Source organism: Genypterus blacodes, unplaced genomic scaffold (genome assembly GCF_046128005.1).
Source record: "Genypterus blacodes isolate CSIRO-AG114 ecotype Tasmania unplaced genomic scaffold, CSIRO-AGI_Gbla_v1 ptg000133l_1, whole genome shotgun sequence".
Classification (NCBI taxonomy): Eukaryota; Metazoa; Chordata; class Actinopteri; order Ophidiiformes; family Ophidiidae; genus Genypterus; species Genypterus blacodes.
Window position 1 is genome coordinate 4,660,360 of NW_027466935.1, and position 18,643 is coordinate 4,679,002.

Sequence of the window (18,643 nt, forward strand, 5' to 3'; positions counted from 1 at the left end):
TCTGCTATCATATATACAGGAATAATCCATCCTGTAATCCAATCCAGTTTATAAACCTGCTTCCAGTACAGCAGACAGGTCATGACTACATCACCAGGCAGACAAAGCAGCAGTGTGGGTGATTATACATTATACTGTGTTGTCTGGTGGGTCAAATATAAATTTCCATCATCTGAAGTAGAAATCCCCATCCTGTTGATAGTGCAGGAGGCGACCCACTGAATGGGATTTGGTGAAAGAGTAAAAACAGTACAGAAACATTGCATTGCAGCAGCAAGTTGAAGTTCCTGGTTGCTGTAGATTTCATCAACCATTCTCTTGTTCTCTATACTCCTTCCTCTTTTTTGTTTTTACTGTTGGTGGCCACTGATGTCTGTGTGCCTGCTGAACACTTAAAGGGGCCTACCCCATACCGCTACAAAGCTGCTTACAGCTCCTTTTAGCACAGTCTGGGCAGTAGGGTTTATACTTGATAGGGGATTTCTACAAGCCAACCCTTCTTCCCCACCATAATTAGGCCACCCACATTCACAGTCATGTGCGTTGGATAGTAGTGTACTCTGTAGACATGTCATGATTACAAGAAGATTGGATTTAAAAAAAAAAAACAGTCCATGCTTACGTGTCTCGTCTGTCTTTTGAATGCCGCCGCAGCAATTTCACATCTTTTGTGTCTCATTAACTATTGTTGTTCATGTGACCTTACATTCTGTTTTTGACATACAGGATGTCATAGTACAACATTCATTCCTCTGCCAGCAAACAAAGCAATGGAGCATGGCTATGGCGGTTATCTAATTCATATCCACACTATACATAAATGGAGCAAAACCTTACATCTTTTCATTTACTTTCTTAAATATAATGAATATTAGAAGTCCTGTGCAGCGGTTTATTTTCCTTAATGTAGAGTTTAAGTCATAGAATGCACAGTAAACAGTCTCATCTATAGGAAAGGCCTGTCTGAGGACAGAAGATAGAAGAGGACATGAGATGCTTTTACTTAATGCCTGTCTAACCCTGTTGGTGATTGTCATATGTCAAAGATGTCACAAGTTGATTTCTGAGGCGGCTTTTTCACAGATACTCCTTACCGCAACGTCTGTCTAAAACCATGGAAACCGTAGAATCATTACATTAGTGCCATATTAAGTAATGTTTCAGTTCTCTCACATGCTCTCTCTCTTTCTCTCTCCCTCCCTCTCTCGCTCATACAAATGATCTCCGATCCCATGATCGCAATCTTGCACTTTTTTGATGAGTCACTTAGGTCTTTATATACTTCCACAGAGCAACGCACCACTGTGAAACACAGCACACACACACAAACAGCATCCTCATCTTGAATATAGAGGTGGTCAGTTTGGAGATGTCCGCAAGTATCATGGGGGTCAACGCAGAGTTATCAAACTGGTCTGCGGCAGCCATTTTGACACGCTTGATGTGCTGTAAAGTGGAAGTATGTCGAGACCTTTACCTGGCTAAATGTGAACGCAGGTGTTATATGGTGTTGTGACTTTATCTGTCTCTGTGTGTGTTAGTCAAGTGATTGATATTCTGGACATCACCAACGGTAGTGTCTGGTCAATAGAGGACATGTCCCTCCCTAGTTAAAGGATGGGAGGTAAATGCGTCACTAAAATAAATGTTTTAAAACTCAAGAGGTGAAACCCAAAGCGTAATTTTTTTTGAACATTTCATTCCCTTTCTATCTGTCCTCTTGTCTGTCCTCTCACTCAGAGAGGACAGAGGACATCGCATTGCTACTTGCTATTGCTCACGTTACTTGCCAACAAATGAAGCAAAGCAGAAATTACTAGCGTGCGCGGCTTATTTACATTATTTTTCCATGAATTGCACTACAGGGAATTTTACAAAGAGACAAATGTTTGCACCTTTTCAGGTGTAAACATACCCTGAATAAATATGTACATTGTGCAGTCGCCGTCCAGGCTGAACGGCTGACATGAAGCCAAAGGGACACATGATGATAAGAACTGTAACACCCTTTGAAACCCAATGCAGATGTTATTTGACTTGTTTCCAGCGTGTGTAATCGTGATACAGTTTAACTTCACTCCTTCTGAGATTTTTGCCACAAGCGGGGCGCCTTCTTCTTTATGTCACAAACACGATGCTAATGTGGTTAGCTGCAGCGCCACCGTGACTGTGGTGAATGTTAGCATGTGAGTCAGTTGGTACAAATAAAGGAAGACGAAGCTGCGGTTCAGGTACAGCGTCGCCGTCCGGTACACAGCTTCATAAGTCTATTGTATTTATACACACTGACACACACACACACAGATAAAGTCCTTGAGACATGAATGTAAGCATCCTTGAAGTGGCGAGCCAGTTACCCAGCTGCACCATCACCAGTGGCCTCTTTATGTAAACATGCAGAGCTGTCTCTTTGTGATGTATGCATTCCATAGGCCGACATACAGAATGAATCTCATTACTCCCATTTTCATGGGCACAAGAAAATTACATGCTTACACACGCAATATTGTCCTAATTTTCATGTTTTTAGTTACAAGTCTTACAATTAATCATGGAAAGACTTGTCAAATATACAACATGTTGTTTGAGAAGGGAATGAGGGGAGATGTGGCTTATTCTTCATCAGTTTATAATCTAGGTTGTAATCATTGGGTTACTCTGAATAAGCATATTCGAATGTCTGTCGAATGTTGAGTGTGTAGCTGTTTTCTGGTGTTAATCTGAGTAGTTAGAGTGTTGTGCTAGTAAGATTCAAGACTTATTCTGTCACACAGACAGACATTACTGCTGGGAGCAACTTTGTGGCAATAACATTCTTGGACTTTGAGCTCTCTTAACACAGCGACTTAAAGTACAAAGGCAGCATGAGGGAGAAATATTAGTAAGAATAAAGTTGAAGAATAAAGACAGTTGTAATACGCTTCTCTGAAAATCATTTTCATCTCAAACTCTGAAATTCCAGAGGCTGTTCTCATTACTTGGTGCACTTTGAGTAGAAAAATCAGAGAACAGTACAGGACTTGAAGTCTTAGTGCGCCAGACTGTCAGAACTCCTCAGCTTTTATCATGGTAATTATCAAAGTGTGAAGTGCACTCAGACCACCAACCGTGCTACAGCGTTCTACAACACTCTGAAATAGGTCAACAACTGAAAAATGCTAGGAAATCCAGAGTCAGTTAGTTATTAGTTTGCAAAATTCCAATGCTATAAATGCACGTTGAATCGTTGAATGAAACAAGAATGTGCACGATTAATTAATTGCAAGACAGTTTCCACACATGTGTAAACAGTAAAAGTGCTCTGATTGTTTCCATCTCAGCACAATGACATTTGCCTCCAAATCAATCAAAAGGCTGTTTTTCTCTTCAGAAGGCAAAGCAGTCTTGGGGCTCTCAGAGACTGAAAGAAACCTCCAGGTACATGGCAGGCAGAGGGCTCTTTTCATCTGCCTGTTATAAGAGTGGGACCGCCTCTTTTTGAAGAGCTCATTCTGCATGGATTGGGCCCCTTAAACCATTAATCTATGCAGTGTTTTCAGAGTTCTCATAATGGCTAACGTTGGTGTGCAGCTCTCAGACGGGCTGCTTTTTATTCCCTCCTCTCTATTCACCGATTCTCTTACTTTTGTGAGCAAGCTGAGAATTCTCACATGGCTAACCCCATAATGCTCACTAACATACGATGAACTTGTGAAATGCATCACCCACCAATGCCTATTTAAACAAAACCCCCAAAAAAGTTTAAAAAAAACACTTCCTCCTTATGCTTTGGTTCCCTTCCACCACAGGAATCTCATCTCTCAGACTCAAACTCTGTCACCTCTCCCCTCTATTATTCACTCGTTGAGCGGTTTTATACACATTATTTATATATAGTGAAATGGCAGTCATCCAGAGAGAAGAATGTCATAAAAGAGTGGTCAGTCTCATTTTAAAACTAGAAGGGCGTTCATTGCACTGCATGCCTCAGCCAAGGCCAAACACCACCAAAGGCAAAGGCAAAATGTGTTTTGAGATAAACATTTTTCAGCATCTCTGTAAATATTAAACTCTGCTATTCAGTTGTGGTTGTTGCATGTTTGTGACCTGAAATCTTTATAATTCCTTGATCCATCCCCGGATTAGATGCATTAAAATCTCATGTGTTCTTCCATGGGTTGTGCCCCAGGCTTCCACAAAGTTTCACCGAAATAGATCAGGCTACAAATTAAAAAAGACCATACAAGTTCAACATGATCTCATTGCGGGAGGTAATTAAAATCAACGTATCACTAGAATTTGTTTGCATCAGATTATCTGAGCAATGTTATCTTTATTTGGATGTGACTCATAGCAAAGTTATTTCATGCTTCATTGAAGTCAAATGAAATCCCCAGAGAGTGGCAAGATTTAGTTTTATATGGAGCTGTGAGAAAGCTACTTAATGATACAGTGAAGCTCTCTCCATGCTCTTGAGTGTCTGAAATGAGAGGCATTCCTGCTTAAAATACGCCTGTCTGGGCACAAAATTCATACTTGTCTGAACAAATGATCATTGACAGAGTGCAATTTATGTTGTCTGGAATAAGCCTTAATTGGCCCTAAGTTTCTCCTGTTGCTAATTCCAAATCCAGCAGTTCAGAGAATGCCCTGCAAATTCTTTGAAACAATATAGAGGCGCTGACTTGCTTGCATGCTTGTCACTACCAACATTCCTTTTGGTATGAGAGAACACTTCTCTTCACAGCCATCAATCCATCAAAGCAGCAGACAATGAATTTCTTCACTAGACTATCCCATGAATCATTTATTTTCAGTGTTTCAGCCACAGTGCAACGTTTCTCTCTCTAGTTGGAGAATTCCTTCATGCTTTAAAGAGCACAGAGGCGGCACATACAAGAGACTAGAGAGGTCGCTACAAGAGCCGCGTGTGCCTTTGGATGAGGAGCTAAATTATTGAAACGATGGGACAAAATCTGAGGTCAGGACAAACTTGGAAAGCTGCAGCAGGATGTTGGAAGGATGCAATTATAATGTGTGTCTGTGTGATCCACTGCAGCCAGCATATACACTTTTATCGTTCATTACTTCATGATAATTCATTTTACTATCACATACTTTCGGCATAACCCAAGCCCACGCTGAACAAGCATAAATCCTGCTAAAACATTCCTAAATCATCAATTTTTAGATGTCCAGAATCATCACACATGTACAGCTTATGCTCGACACACCATGAATGGACTGTAAGTCTTAATAGAACCTCTCATTAGACACATGTGCAGTTTGTACCTGTGCTGACACATACAAGTTACGCACCAACATGAAGTAACTGGAAAAGAAAATTGTTGGCATAAATTTGTGTTTGATTTGCTATCAGCCAACTTCTGAACATGCATCATTTACCTTGACCTTGTGAAACAGCCAATTGAGATCTCGTGCTTGCTTGCTGCGTGTGTGTGCATGTCCACACCCGAGCACCGATGATTTGCTGAAGTGTTATGCTGTGAACTTGTAAACCATAAAAAAAGCATTTGGAATTAGATTGGATCACATTCATTTTGAGCCAATTTGCACGTTTCTTCAACTTTGTCCACATATGAAACAGTGATCATTGCTGCCCGAGGCTTTAATGTTATTATCCTGATACAATACAATTTAAAAAACTCATATTGCACCTCCACTCTTGGCTGCCGTATAATCTTGTGTCTGTTTAATATCATTAGCACAAAGTAGAGGGTGTAATCAATATTCCAACAAGGAAGTACTAAGAGTGATAACGTTACAATAAAATGTTCTATCAGGAAACTATACTTGCAAAGGTTAATGTGCTGCAGTTACCGGAACAATTTCCTTCTTCCCTCTTCACTATTATAGCAAATACCTGACCGAAGGAGGTGCTATGAACTAAAGACGACAAGAAGAAAACAGGTTTGTTTATCGCCACATGTCAGCTGAGCGCCACTCCAAAAATCCACTAACGCCTGCGTTGCATTAACAGAATGTCTCGGAACAAAAGTACTGCAAGATGATGAATAATCTTGGCAGGCGGAGGCCGAGCCTTCTGGGAAAACAGTGACACAGATTGGACCGAAACTTGAGCTGTCATCAAAGGTGAATGTTTGGACTTTTACTTCTTTCTTTTTTTTTTCCATACTTGGCAACAGGATGGCCGACTGGTGAAGGACACCGTTAGAGTACACAGGCTCATTTTGCAGATGGATGAACTCCTACGACTGCTTTAATATCACCATCATGAGGTCTGTCACAATCACAAACAAGCCAACGCTCCTCCTCCATTCCCCAACCTCTCCTCTAAACTCTCCTTCTCTTTTCCATGCACTGACATCTCCTCTCCTTCTCCTTCCTCTCTTCTCGGCGTTACCTCTTGCCCGTCTAGACCGCTGGGTACACGGGGTCCACGTCCCTCCCCTCGTTACTGCGGTGCAAGCAAAAGGCTGTGACATGTCATATAAACAAGGTGGGGAGGGGGGGAGGTTGCAACATAGAGCATAGAGAGTCATAGAGCCGGTAAAAGGCTGCGTTGGAAGCTTCAGCGTGGTCTGCGCATACAGAACGGTGACCTAGTTCAGCCATGACATGTTTATGGCTGATGAGCACAGGCCAGTGATTTCGCGAGCAGAGATTGCACCCTTGCTCCAGGGCCCTCTTATTTGGAGCACTTGGGCTTGAAACCGTTCCAAGAGACATGACTCTTGCTGGGTGGAACCTGAACACCCCCGTCTTCTCTCGCTCTCTCGCTCTCTTGCTTTCTCTCTACTTTGGACTCTTTTGAAGCTGTCCTCATTTACATTATGCAGTCTGTTACGCGTATTAACATATTCTGGGCTTGTTGACAAATTTTCTACTTACATTTTTAAGCAATAAAGTAAGATTAAAAATTTTATTAGGAGATTCACTTTTGAAGAAATTCTCTGCGAGCCAGAAGCAGACTGGTGTTCATCTCAATATGTGGTTCTTTCATGACAGCTTTCCTAAGTGCTCCTGCAGGGACCATCGCTCATGGTTTGAATTATTTAGTTTTCCCGGACAGATGCACCACGCTGCTTTTATACTCTTAAGTTGGAATACTTTAACAGTACACTAGTCTGTGTGACCCTGTGTGCCTTCTTGTAGAGCAAATAATGACAGGATCCGGCTCATTCTCAACATATTAGGAGCATCATAAGTAATGTTCATCTCCAGAGTTCATGAGTTCAAGAGCAATAACGAGTCCTAATTCCAATGGCAGTTTGCTATTTCAGGGTGTCCAAAGCCATGTGTGAGTTGCCAGAGGGCCCACATGACAGCGTGCTCGTTTTTCAGATTAAAGCCTCTGATGAGGAGCCTGTTCTATAATTACAGCCGACTCCAAAGCTACTCTTTGTGAGACGTGTGTTACCACAGCAACGGGAAAATTAAATATGTCTCAGATGGGAGTAAATACACCCTTGCTCTGGAAGTGTAATCTTGTTTGATGTGTTTGCCTCGACGCTCCCTGTGAGGTAGAAAATGCCATAATTCACAGTGATTGGACAGGTTGAGGGCCAAAGAGACGGTGCCTCCTTGGAAAGTCCATCCTGTGTTAACGTTCTGCCTGTGAACCCTGTCCTTCCATCGGTCAGTGAGGAGGAAAGACATTTTGTACCGAAATGAGCTTTTTCTTTTGACATTAATGATACAGTTACAAAACCACAATGAAGTAGGATTTATTTGAGGTTTAGCTTGGCTCAGGGTAGATTTCCACTGCTACTTCCTCTCTTCAGCTGTGATCCGTTAGGCCAGCAGTGGTCTGTTCTCTGTCAGGAGAGGATCAGCCAACACAATTAACTATTAACCTCAGTGGTTATGGCTGTTGAATATTCACCTTTTTTCCCCTCACAAAGACCTATAAACATATTCCACTGCAGCTATTTTTAACTTTATTATTCTTTGTAGAACATTACAAGCAAACAGGGGCATCTGACCCGAGCACCACACACGTTAAAATATTTATGTGATTTCATGAATGTAAAATTTCATGGGGAGTGTGTGTCTTTGCTGTGGACCGTCCTGGCAGGCTGCCTCTCACTGCTCAACACAGAACACACACTGTTCTGCTCACGCAAGTATCTGTCCAGCTATTTCTCACCTTCATTTCAAATTCGTCATCAACACACTGCGAGGGTTTAAAAGCGTCGATTTGAATTACACCAGAAGGCCATAAGATCTGACTGCAAATTGAATTTCCTGGTAGACGCTCATTCACCCCCTGTCACCGGGACTCTGCGTCTCTTCTTCTATTTTCAGTTCGTTGGTGAGAAACATTGTCGGAGGGAGAGACACGGTGATCCATCCCGTCCCGGGTTAATCAGCAGCTTCCAAGAACGAATGCGTGTTGATGGCAATAAAGTCAATATTAGTGTTTATAAATGCAAATAACCAAGACACCCATGCAGGAGGCTCGTGATACCCTCCGAGACCCCCTCCCACCCCTAAATCCAATGACCCTTAGGTGTCGCTGGTACAGTTAGAGGGCCTGGATCCCTTTGCTGTCGTCCCACCTGCAGACACGGTCAATTGAGTCTGCAGGAGGCACGACCGAGCCTCACTGAGTGAACCAATGATGTCGCATTGGTCTGTGCTGGAATGTAGCAACATGAAAAGCAAAAACTACCTAAAAGTATCAACTTGTGTTCTGTTTGTCCCAATGTTGCAAACAACAGCCTCTCTTGTCTTTTTTTAGCGCTTTGCATTAGTCGCATGTCTTTGGATTACAGGGATCGCAAAACAACAGTAGCTCTCTTTTCATATCTGCATTAAGACACTGTGTCCGTCTTTTGTGTGTGTTGATCACAAAAGGTTATTAGTGAAGCATGCTGGGTGAGGAAATGCTGACTGGGGGGGTTTGAATTGATTGGATCAGAATCTTTGATGAGTTTCGACTCCAGAGTGTGAGATTGTGTGCACGTAAACATATTGCATTTTTAATTATCATTGCTTTTATCATTGCTTTTATTACCTGCTACTTTGTGACAGGAGGGATGCAAACATGGCCTGCTAACACACATATGGCTCAGCGCTGAAAACAGATGGCGAGAGAATCAAAACATGTTGAGAACCTGGCAGACGGAAGAACAAAACCCCGCTGAAGAGAAAAGAGAGAAGTTAAGGGAACACAGTTCTACCAAATCGTGATGACGTGTCTTTTAGCAGCAGAAGCTGAAGTATCCGCTTGCAGGATATGATGTGAGGGCGATGCATTGTGCGTGTAAGCCCGACCATCTGGCATCATAAAAACCTGGGAGCAGAGAGGCCCCACAGAGCCGTCACACAAGACAAACAGGAGCTACGCTGACGACGACACATAATAAGAGCTGTCAGAGTTGACTTGTGGTTTTGTTTTAAGAGCTATTTATGTCAGAAGCCAGATAAAAGCTTTCAATATAACCGTTTCATTTTTGCATTTCAGTAATGTTCATTGTCTCAGGAGACCCCATTTGTGTTTTGAAATATAACCAACGTTATATTCCATGTTTAGCTATGAACGGGACCAATTTGAATAAATAAAAATAAAGCGCTTTGCATGAATGTCTGTTATTGTCTGCAGGAGTCAATTACTTACTGTGTTTGTTTGAATGTTTGTCTTATTCTTTCTGTTGTCACTATTCCCCATGTCAGAGCAAATAGTGGCACATGCACGTCCCAGGAACAAGTTAAAGTTGCGTATAAACATATTTTACAAAATGCTATATGTTACTTCCTTTTCTATCAATATCAATATGAGTAACAGGCTACAACGAGGAATTAGTTGACTCTTATTTTTCATGTTTATAAACGAACCAGGACCAAACCACCCAGCTGAAGCAGTATGTTTCTACAGTACTGTATCAAGACAGACATTTGAAACGCCGTTATTGTTATTGTACCAACGTCAAGTTATTGTTCTCTTTGAAACGGAGCAGCCATGGCTGAAGTTGGGTGGAGTGTGTACTTTTCAATCTAATCCTGTTCACACTGGATATGCCTGCAAGAAGTGCTTTGAAAAACCAAGAGTTCCAGGTTTGTGCCAAATCCACAATTTATTATAAAAACAGGCCCCTGATCTTAAAATCCATTCCCTCAAGGTTAAAAACGTCACCCTGCCTTTTCTTACCACTCGCTCCTGTGATAAAGTTATTTTGAATCTGGAACTGCAGCTTGCAAGGTTTGATCACTGTAAAGCAAAATCCAGATGAGGAGAAGATGTTTAACGCAGATTAAATGCAAATCCCGACATCTGATCTCATAATCTCAGGCCTCATGACGACGTGTGCTAACAGACAAATAAAACTAGATGGAAACTTGTTTGACAATAACTCAGCGCCACAGATCTGTGTCAGGGCATTAGTGACAGAAATAAACATTGCTCCGAGGCATTCAGTGAATCTAGATTAGTGATTACATGCTCTCTCTCTCTCTCTCTCTCTCTCTCTCTCTCTACAGCTGATGGCAACACCAATCTCTCAGGAGGTTTCTGATCCCTGAGTCTGCTGCAGAACATATTTATTTGTACACCTTAATCGATGACGTGAATGCGATGCAATGAGACGCTAATGCACCAGTTTGCGTGTGCAGCTTTGGCTTTACAAGTAACAGCAAAGTAAAAGGGACCACAGAGGGAAAGTAAGTTACAAAGCCGGGTTTGAAAGCAGGTAAATGTAGTTAGCAACCGGAAATTAGCATCACAAAGAGGGAGCAGAACACGGGCAGGCTTGTTAAAATATGATTAATAATGTATTAATACATTTTGAAACATAAGTCATAAGTCTCTCTCTCTCTCTCTCTCTCTCTCTCTCTCTCTCTCTCTCTCTCTCTCTCCGTGGCAACGCATTGTGCATATTCAGCAAATTGCAGGATCTGACTAATGTCAATAAATGTAGGGATTGAAAGAGGATGATGTCATTTTTGATTGTTGCTCTAATTGTTTCTTGACTCGACACCCACAGTGCGCTCGACTCTCTGTCTCCCTTTTCCTCTAACTGGTTCTTCCACTTCTTGGAAAGTGATCCTTGTTTGTCCTGTGGGGCCTAACTTGTACCAGACAGTCAGACCAGATAAGTGGATCGTCTCAATAAGCTCTTGGCCCGTTCCCTTGCAGGAGCCTTGCATTTACACCCTTACTGGCACCTGTCTGTCTGCCTGCCTGTCTGCCTGTCTGCCTGTCTGTCACAGTGATAACCTGAACAGTCGTAAATTTGGCAGGATGATAGGAGGTCAGGGTCGGAACCTCCTCTATCGATTCTTTTGTTCTTTGCTGTTTGTGACGTCAGCCTTTTATGTAACTGTTGAAGCCTTAAGTCAGAGAATGGATTCCTTGGTTCTATGTGCATTTTCTGCCATTTTTCAAATTTTCCCTAAACAACTTTCACCGTCTCTTCCTACTATTTTAGCTTCATTGCGACAATATTGAAAGCGATATTTTTCTTTTTTCATATTTCTCACCGTTCTGCCGCAATTTGCTGCCAAAGGCCAGTGACCGTGGTTGATTTAGCAGAAAAATGCTGTATCTCATGAACAAACGAGTTTTATTGTGAGCAAATGTTGTACACACTTCTTATGCAAAAAGGCAACAACAGAGGACCTGATGGTGGTGCTATGGCAACAACAGTGGGAGTTAATGCAAAATGTGTGGCTTCAGTGCAGCATCTGCGAGTGCGTCTCTTGTTTTCCCTGTATTTCAACAGTCAGCACACCAGCAAATATGAGTAATATAATGGTGCAATTCTTCATCCAGCGGTTCTTATTACTTTCAGTCTTAATGGCTTTGCTCCAAATCTTCCTCTCTGCTGTTTCACTGATAACACTATAGGCAGTGTGATGGTTTTAATCCATCCTTGGCCAATTACCTACACAAATTCGAAGCAGATAACAGAGGAGACACGCAGGCCCACATGTGTTTGGCGGCTGTCTCATCTGATAACCTGGCCCTGGTTTGAACCTAAAATGGCTAATATAGTAACTGTGAGTGGGAGGTTTTTCAATATAAACAAGCTCCTCTGGGAACATTGGACCATGTTCTTGTCAACAAGCACCATGAGTCATCCATTAAGGAACAATGTTTCCTGCAGCCTTAGAAAAAGAGAGCAGAATAGATTATATCATTACACACACTAGCTTTTCCATATCTTACATGCTTTTCATGCTTTGTTTGAAAACATTTGGGATGCAGAAGCCGAAGCTTCTATTACCCTGTTTTATTACATTTCTCCCTAGAAGACAAATAATTAGTCTTTGTGTTGCCGTTTATGCTTCGGTTTAACGTCTGATATGAACAGGTCTTATTCATTTCTAGATTAAAAGCTGTGAAAACCTCACTGTCACAAAAGTCAACCTCAAACTGTACATAGGAGGTAGACAATGGACTATTTCATGTAAACCAGTTCTAGCAGGCATTTGCACAGGGGCCCCATCAACTGCCTCTTACCTCAGGTGCTAGATGAGTCTTCAAGTCACGTTGTCAGTTACTAAAACCAGTAGTTGATTAGTTGTCAACAGAGTGTGATGTAATGGGGACGGCGTGTTTTAAGAGGACGCGATGGACAGAGACATTTGTTACACTTGTGGCATCCTTAGCGAAGTGAATAGCCAGCATTTAGTTGGAGGAGGAGGGGCGTGTCATATCTGTATTGATAGACAGCTGGAAATGGAGCAGAGACAGAGACAGAGTGAGAGAGACAGAGATAGAGAGGGGGACTCGTCTTCCTGATTGATCTTCTACTAAGCCTCATGTAAACATTGCAAACATTCTGTGATAACATACAGCCATGTGTCCTGAGAGCGAATCACATCCAAACAACACAAAACCACATACAGACAAACAAAGTCAGGTTTATAGCATAATCACAGTTAACAGTTAGGATTTATCTCCTTATCCACCACCTGAACATCTAAACAACTGTTGAAGAATAAAACAGTTCTAACCCAGATCAACAAGCACCCAACTGCTGCATTTTGCCAAAATGCAAATTGTGTGGAGCAGCGTTTCAGCCAGGGGCCCTGTTCCTGGGGGGGTGGGGTGAGAGGGGGTCCGTCTCATTGATTCATATGAGCCTTGTGAGGCCCCTAACCTGACAACAGTTTGCCATGGCTGCAGATAACATTGCTTCCAGGGTCACTGAGGCACACAAACCCCTCCACCTTGATGAAGTTGAGCAGTTTGAGCAGAGGTTCATACAGTTTGCTAACCTGGAATCTCTGTCATCTCAAAACCTCAGCACTCTATACTAAACACAGGGGGATGGAGGTGGATTACATGTTTACATACACAGACTTGAGTGTGAGTCTGTGTGTATGAGTAATCCATGTAAACATACCTAATATGCATGTGTGACTGTGTACTCAAACACACATTTGAGCAGATTTATTCCTTCTTTCCTGACATTATCACACTGACCTTTGCATCTTTGGCTGCCTCACAGTTCAGCCCACTGGTAATGAGAGAGAGAACACGTCTCCACCAAGCTGATTATTGCACAAGCCTATAATCTGGGAACATCTGCAGCTTGACGTTTCTGTCGGCATCGCTCTGCACTGGGAGAGAAATATGTGCAGAACAGATTTGTCTACTTTCTCTCAGCTTTAAAGTAATTACTCCCATTTGGACTCAAATTCTGCATACAGGCACGTACAGAGAGGCAAAGTGCATCAGGTAGATTTCATTCAGAATATCTCACAGTGAGGCATAATGTATGATTATGATGACGCACACAACAAACGCACTTACTCAGCAATAGGACCTTGATGCTTAGCAACATCAAGTGCTGACGATGAGGAATGAATTGCTCAATCATTGACGCGAGCGGCCAAACGTGCGTTTGTGAAAGCCCAATGTGTCACCACACAGGTCAGCTGATGAGTAGAGAGTCCAACACATGATGTCTCACACATCATCAGTCGGACTGTTGCATCCCGTAGGAGCTGCGTCAGAGAAACTGAACACAAGAAAATGTGGAAAAATAGCTTTTCAAACAGCCATTTGAGTTCAAATTGAATATCAGCGCCTCTGATTGCATAACTCCATCATATGTGTTCATCTGCTTTGTTCTCATCAGGTTTGTATTAAACAGTAACTCTGGGTTACGTGCAGCTGATCAGCAGCTGTGAGCTACGTGCACTTTGACTGTTCACACTGTGCCAGGGTGACAGACCAAGTGAGGCAAATCCAGGCTATTCCAATTATACAGCGGAGCACTTTAGCCCACTTACTGGAGTAAGTGCATTAACACTAATCACTGCCTGGCTCGACTTGTTCAAGCGTGACCTTTGCTCATATTCATGCTTCAGATCAATTAGATCTCATTTCCCAATCGCAATGAATTCTCTCATTGATATGCACAGCAGTATTTATCCTACAAGTGTTGCTTAGAGATGGTGAAGGACACGGTTGAAGAATATTTGCCCTTTTTTTTTAATGGTTTGTTCCAATATTACACAGCGCACATTAGACCAGTGCTTCTCATTCTTGGCCCCCGGGAGACCCAGCACCGTATGTTTCCCCTCCATATCGGCCTGATTTGCTAAATGAAATGTGTTGGTGCCCCCCAGAGTTTGGTTTAAACACATATTATATATGCACTGCAGAGGCTCTATGGGGAGTGAGAGGCACATGAGTGGGGCGTATAGATGCACAGACATACATTAAACCTGCTGAACGCTACACTATGTAATAAATTACTTCATATGCATTCATTCTGCATGTACTCAATCCTCCTCAACGCACTTACATGCATCACAAATCAGTTACATTTTTACAAAGTATATTTATCCATGTAGTCCCGTATAGAAGCACGGCTATGACATCATGACGCAAACACAACATTTATCTCTCAGTGATTAGAAAGTGGCATGTTGGCAAGTTTGGTCTGTTGTAGTAATAGATATTTCTTTAAAACGTGACTTCATATGGTACGTATTCCCAGATGTATCTCCGTGGTAACCGCTGAAAGCCCTCACCCTCACATTTGGAATCACTCTTTTGATTATCTGGGACAACCTCAATCCTGCCCTGGTATTAATCTGTCCTGCAGAGCCAGGCAGTGGGAGCAGCCCGTGACGCAGCAAATGGGGGAAAAGCTACGGCAGATTTCCAGTGATCCACAAACCCCCGGCTGGCACATTAAGACTCCGAAACAGGGCTGAGTTCGGGGGCCTCTTATGTAAGTCCAGCTGCGGCTGTTCGGCTGTGCCTGCAGGGAAAAGTGTTTACACGAAACTCATCTGGGCAGCTTCTTTTACGTCACGCTGCACTTCCTATAGAAAGTTTAAGGGATACAGAGGGGATTCCAAAATGCCGCTAACTATTTCCAGGAATCGAGCAGCCTGTTATTAAGTTTGCGTGCAACAAGACGTCAGAGTCGATAGATCTGCTGGATTTAAAGGGCCTGAGAAATTCTGAAAAGTTCATCTCACTGTACACTGATTTGAACCTTTATATTTTTTCGCCTGCAATGTTTTCTCTGACACCACAGATTTATGAAAACAATTACTACTTATACTACAATATATACATTTCCCACTGGATGATGATCTTATTCTCTGGAACGTTTCCTTCGCCCATCGAGGTCACATTCGGTATGAAGGTCAGAAAGTATGGCAGAAGCTGTCAGAGAGCGTTATTAAAGATGAAATGAAGAGAAGACGAGGATGAGGATGAGGAGCGTGGGGGAGGAGAAGATCCCTCAGTCAGACACAGGGCGAGGTCTGGGTTCAAGAGAGGCCTAGTGTGGTCCCACAGAGCGCATTAATGAGCGTCTGAGAAGGATTTAAGGCCTCTGTGGGGCTTAACGCAGATCAGCCGCTGATTCCCCCGCCTGAGGGAATGGAGCTGGAGTCCGAGCCACCATTATGGGGGCAGTGATGCATGCTGGGAGAGAGGCATTGAGGTCACGTCAACTGACAGCAGTACCTGAAAGACTAGATAATGAAATGACATGTATGCATTCATTTGACACACAGTGATGAGTATTTATCCCAGCGTGTGTGTGAGGCAGGCGGGGTGTGTGACCTCTCTCAGATGAGCCAATGTCATTTTTCAGGTTTTTACTCTTCAATATAACATTTGACCTTTGACCTTTGACACAATGTCACATGCTGCGACTGTGGTAGACACTGATTTCCATACAATTACAATATTACTTATAAAGGAGAGAGAAAGAAGGACTGGCAGCTCATGTGATCCATTTCCTGTGTTGTGCTTTCCAAGGAGACTGGGAATGGATTCACTCCGCTGATTCACTTAACTTTGTCACAACAATGAGCCCTATTAGTTTTATCTAATAGTTCAAGTCACACAGTTTCAGTTTCCTCCTTCCTTTGAGACTGGATTAGTTCTACATGGGAATACGGGCCGATGTGATTACAGACGTGGCTCAAAGTTTTGGTGATGTTCCAAAGAAGCAAACGGGGGGGAAAAAACAAACAATTTCCTCTGAAACTGCTAAAATTGGCATCCAGCGTTTTTTGAAATTCTGCCTCTGCTCGCTTTTGAAACCTGTGTTGTTTCTCTGCGCCGACCTGCTGTGACCTGTTAACTGGAGCGGCAAACAGAGAGGCGGCGAGCAGCTCTGCAACACTGGAGCCGGAGTGAAAGGGGCGTTAAGCTTGTGGCATCCTTAGGTAAACTAACAGCCCACGTGTATCAGCTCACCATCATCCCGTGTTTAAGTTCATCCCTCTGGGCTTCTGTTTGCTCCTCCCTGCTTGTGTCTCCCAGTGTTTGTGTGTCTTCCCTTTGTTTCCAGTTTCCCTCTCCTGCTAGTCACATGCCGCCCATCATTCTTATCCACACTCCACAATCACTTATTTTAAAACCGCAATATGGTGCATAAAAAGGTGGAGTTGTATGGATGTGCACACTGAGTGAAAACAGGGTGTTTTAGGTACTGTTTCTTTAAGGCCCTTTCCTAAAAAGCTACACGAGTGAACACCAACTCTTAGACACCCCCTAGTGTCGATTGCTGGTAGTTCTTAGGCTCATAGGACTCTCAGACCCTAACAGTAGGAGGCGCCAGAGAGACCTGTTTCCCTGAATTAAACTAAATCTATGACTTTGGTGTTTCTAAACTAAGTTGACGTGGTGATATAACGACACAAGTACATTCAGAAAATATTAAATCTATAAACGCTGGCGTGTCGCCACTTTGTCCAACCTCAAATACTAACAGAGGTTTTCCTGCCTTAGACAGAAACCAGATCATCATAGAGAGTTCTGGAAACATTCGCCTTTAATCAACATGTTCTGTATATTTTACCACGAGGAACCTGCCCAACCAGCCACACACACACACACACACACACGCACACACACACACACACACACACACACACACACACACACACACACACACACTTGTGTCTACACCCTGTTGCTCTTTTCACAGTTGAGAGAACTTTATCAACACAGCTAAAGCAGTAAACACTGATAGATTGTAGGTCACATGGTCTGGATGACTTTGACCTCATTGCATAATCGGATAATGCATCATGAAAGTCCAACTCATCCTTTCCTTCCCTTTCCTACCCAATTCATTATTTTCTCACCTCCTACTTTCTCTTCCTTCTTTCTTTTTCCTACTTTTCTTTTTTTACTTTTCTTCCTTTTTCTGAACTGCTGTGCTTGTGTTTCTTCATTTCCTCTGACTTTTGCTTCTCCTTTACTAGTTTGTTCATTCCTTCCTTTCCTTTCCTGCTTTCTGACTTCTTTTATTCTGGATTTTCCTCGTTTCCCTCCACATTCCAGTGAGAGCCGTGTCAAGGCTGATGAAGCATTGTGTATTTTACATTTTTATACAGATTCTACATGCCAGGACATCAAATTATGATAAATGGGCCTCTTGTCCACTGCGACAGAAAGCAAAATACAACAGCGAGGTTCAAAGAGCAGCTTTTTGTTTTGAATATTTATAACAGCGGGGAGAAGCTCTACTCTACTCGCTCCTGTTTGCGTGATCGGACACTCGCTGTAGACTGAAGCTCGGCCACAAGCCATTAATTGCAACATGAGATATGAGAGTTGGGCCTGAGGTTTGGCTTTTACCCAAGTCACAGAATGTACTTGAACAAATTCCAGCAGCAAAAATACGAGCCAGAGAGCCAGAGATCCAGAGAGGATTTATCTTAGCCGAGGCTCCGATTGCAAGTGTGCGCAAGGAACAAGGAATCTTTCCATAACATCTACTTTTGTTTAATACACATTTCTCCCTTATCATTTAAAGTAGGCGAGGAGGGAGGGAAAACCTGGGGAGGAGAGAAAGAGGGGAAGGAACGTGTGAGAGTATGAAAAGAACGGCAAAAGACTGGAATAGGAAAGAAGGCAAGGGTGAAAACTATGAAAGGCGGTTGGGGAAAAGGGGGAAGAAAAGTAGGAAATGACTCAGGAGAGGGAGAAAGGAGAGACGCACAAAGGAGGGAAAGTAAGGAGAGAAAGGAAAGGGAAAGTGGGAAAGGGGACAAGGAGAAGAGGAAAGGAGGGAGAAAAAGATAGAAGGCTTCTCTCTCTCTCCACCCACACGCTTTCTGGCTGTGCAGCCCTGCTGATAACAAACACACCCAGTTAGTCACATGATTAGTATCGATCAGTCTTTGTTCAATGGATTAGAGAGGAGAAGGTCGGCAGCCTCTTGTCTCTTCTCCCTCCTCTTCCTCT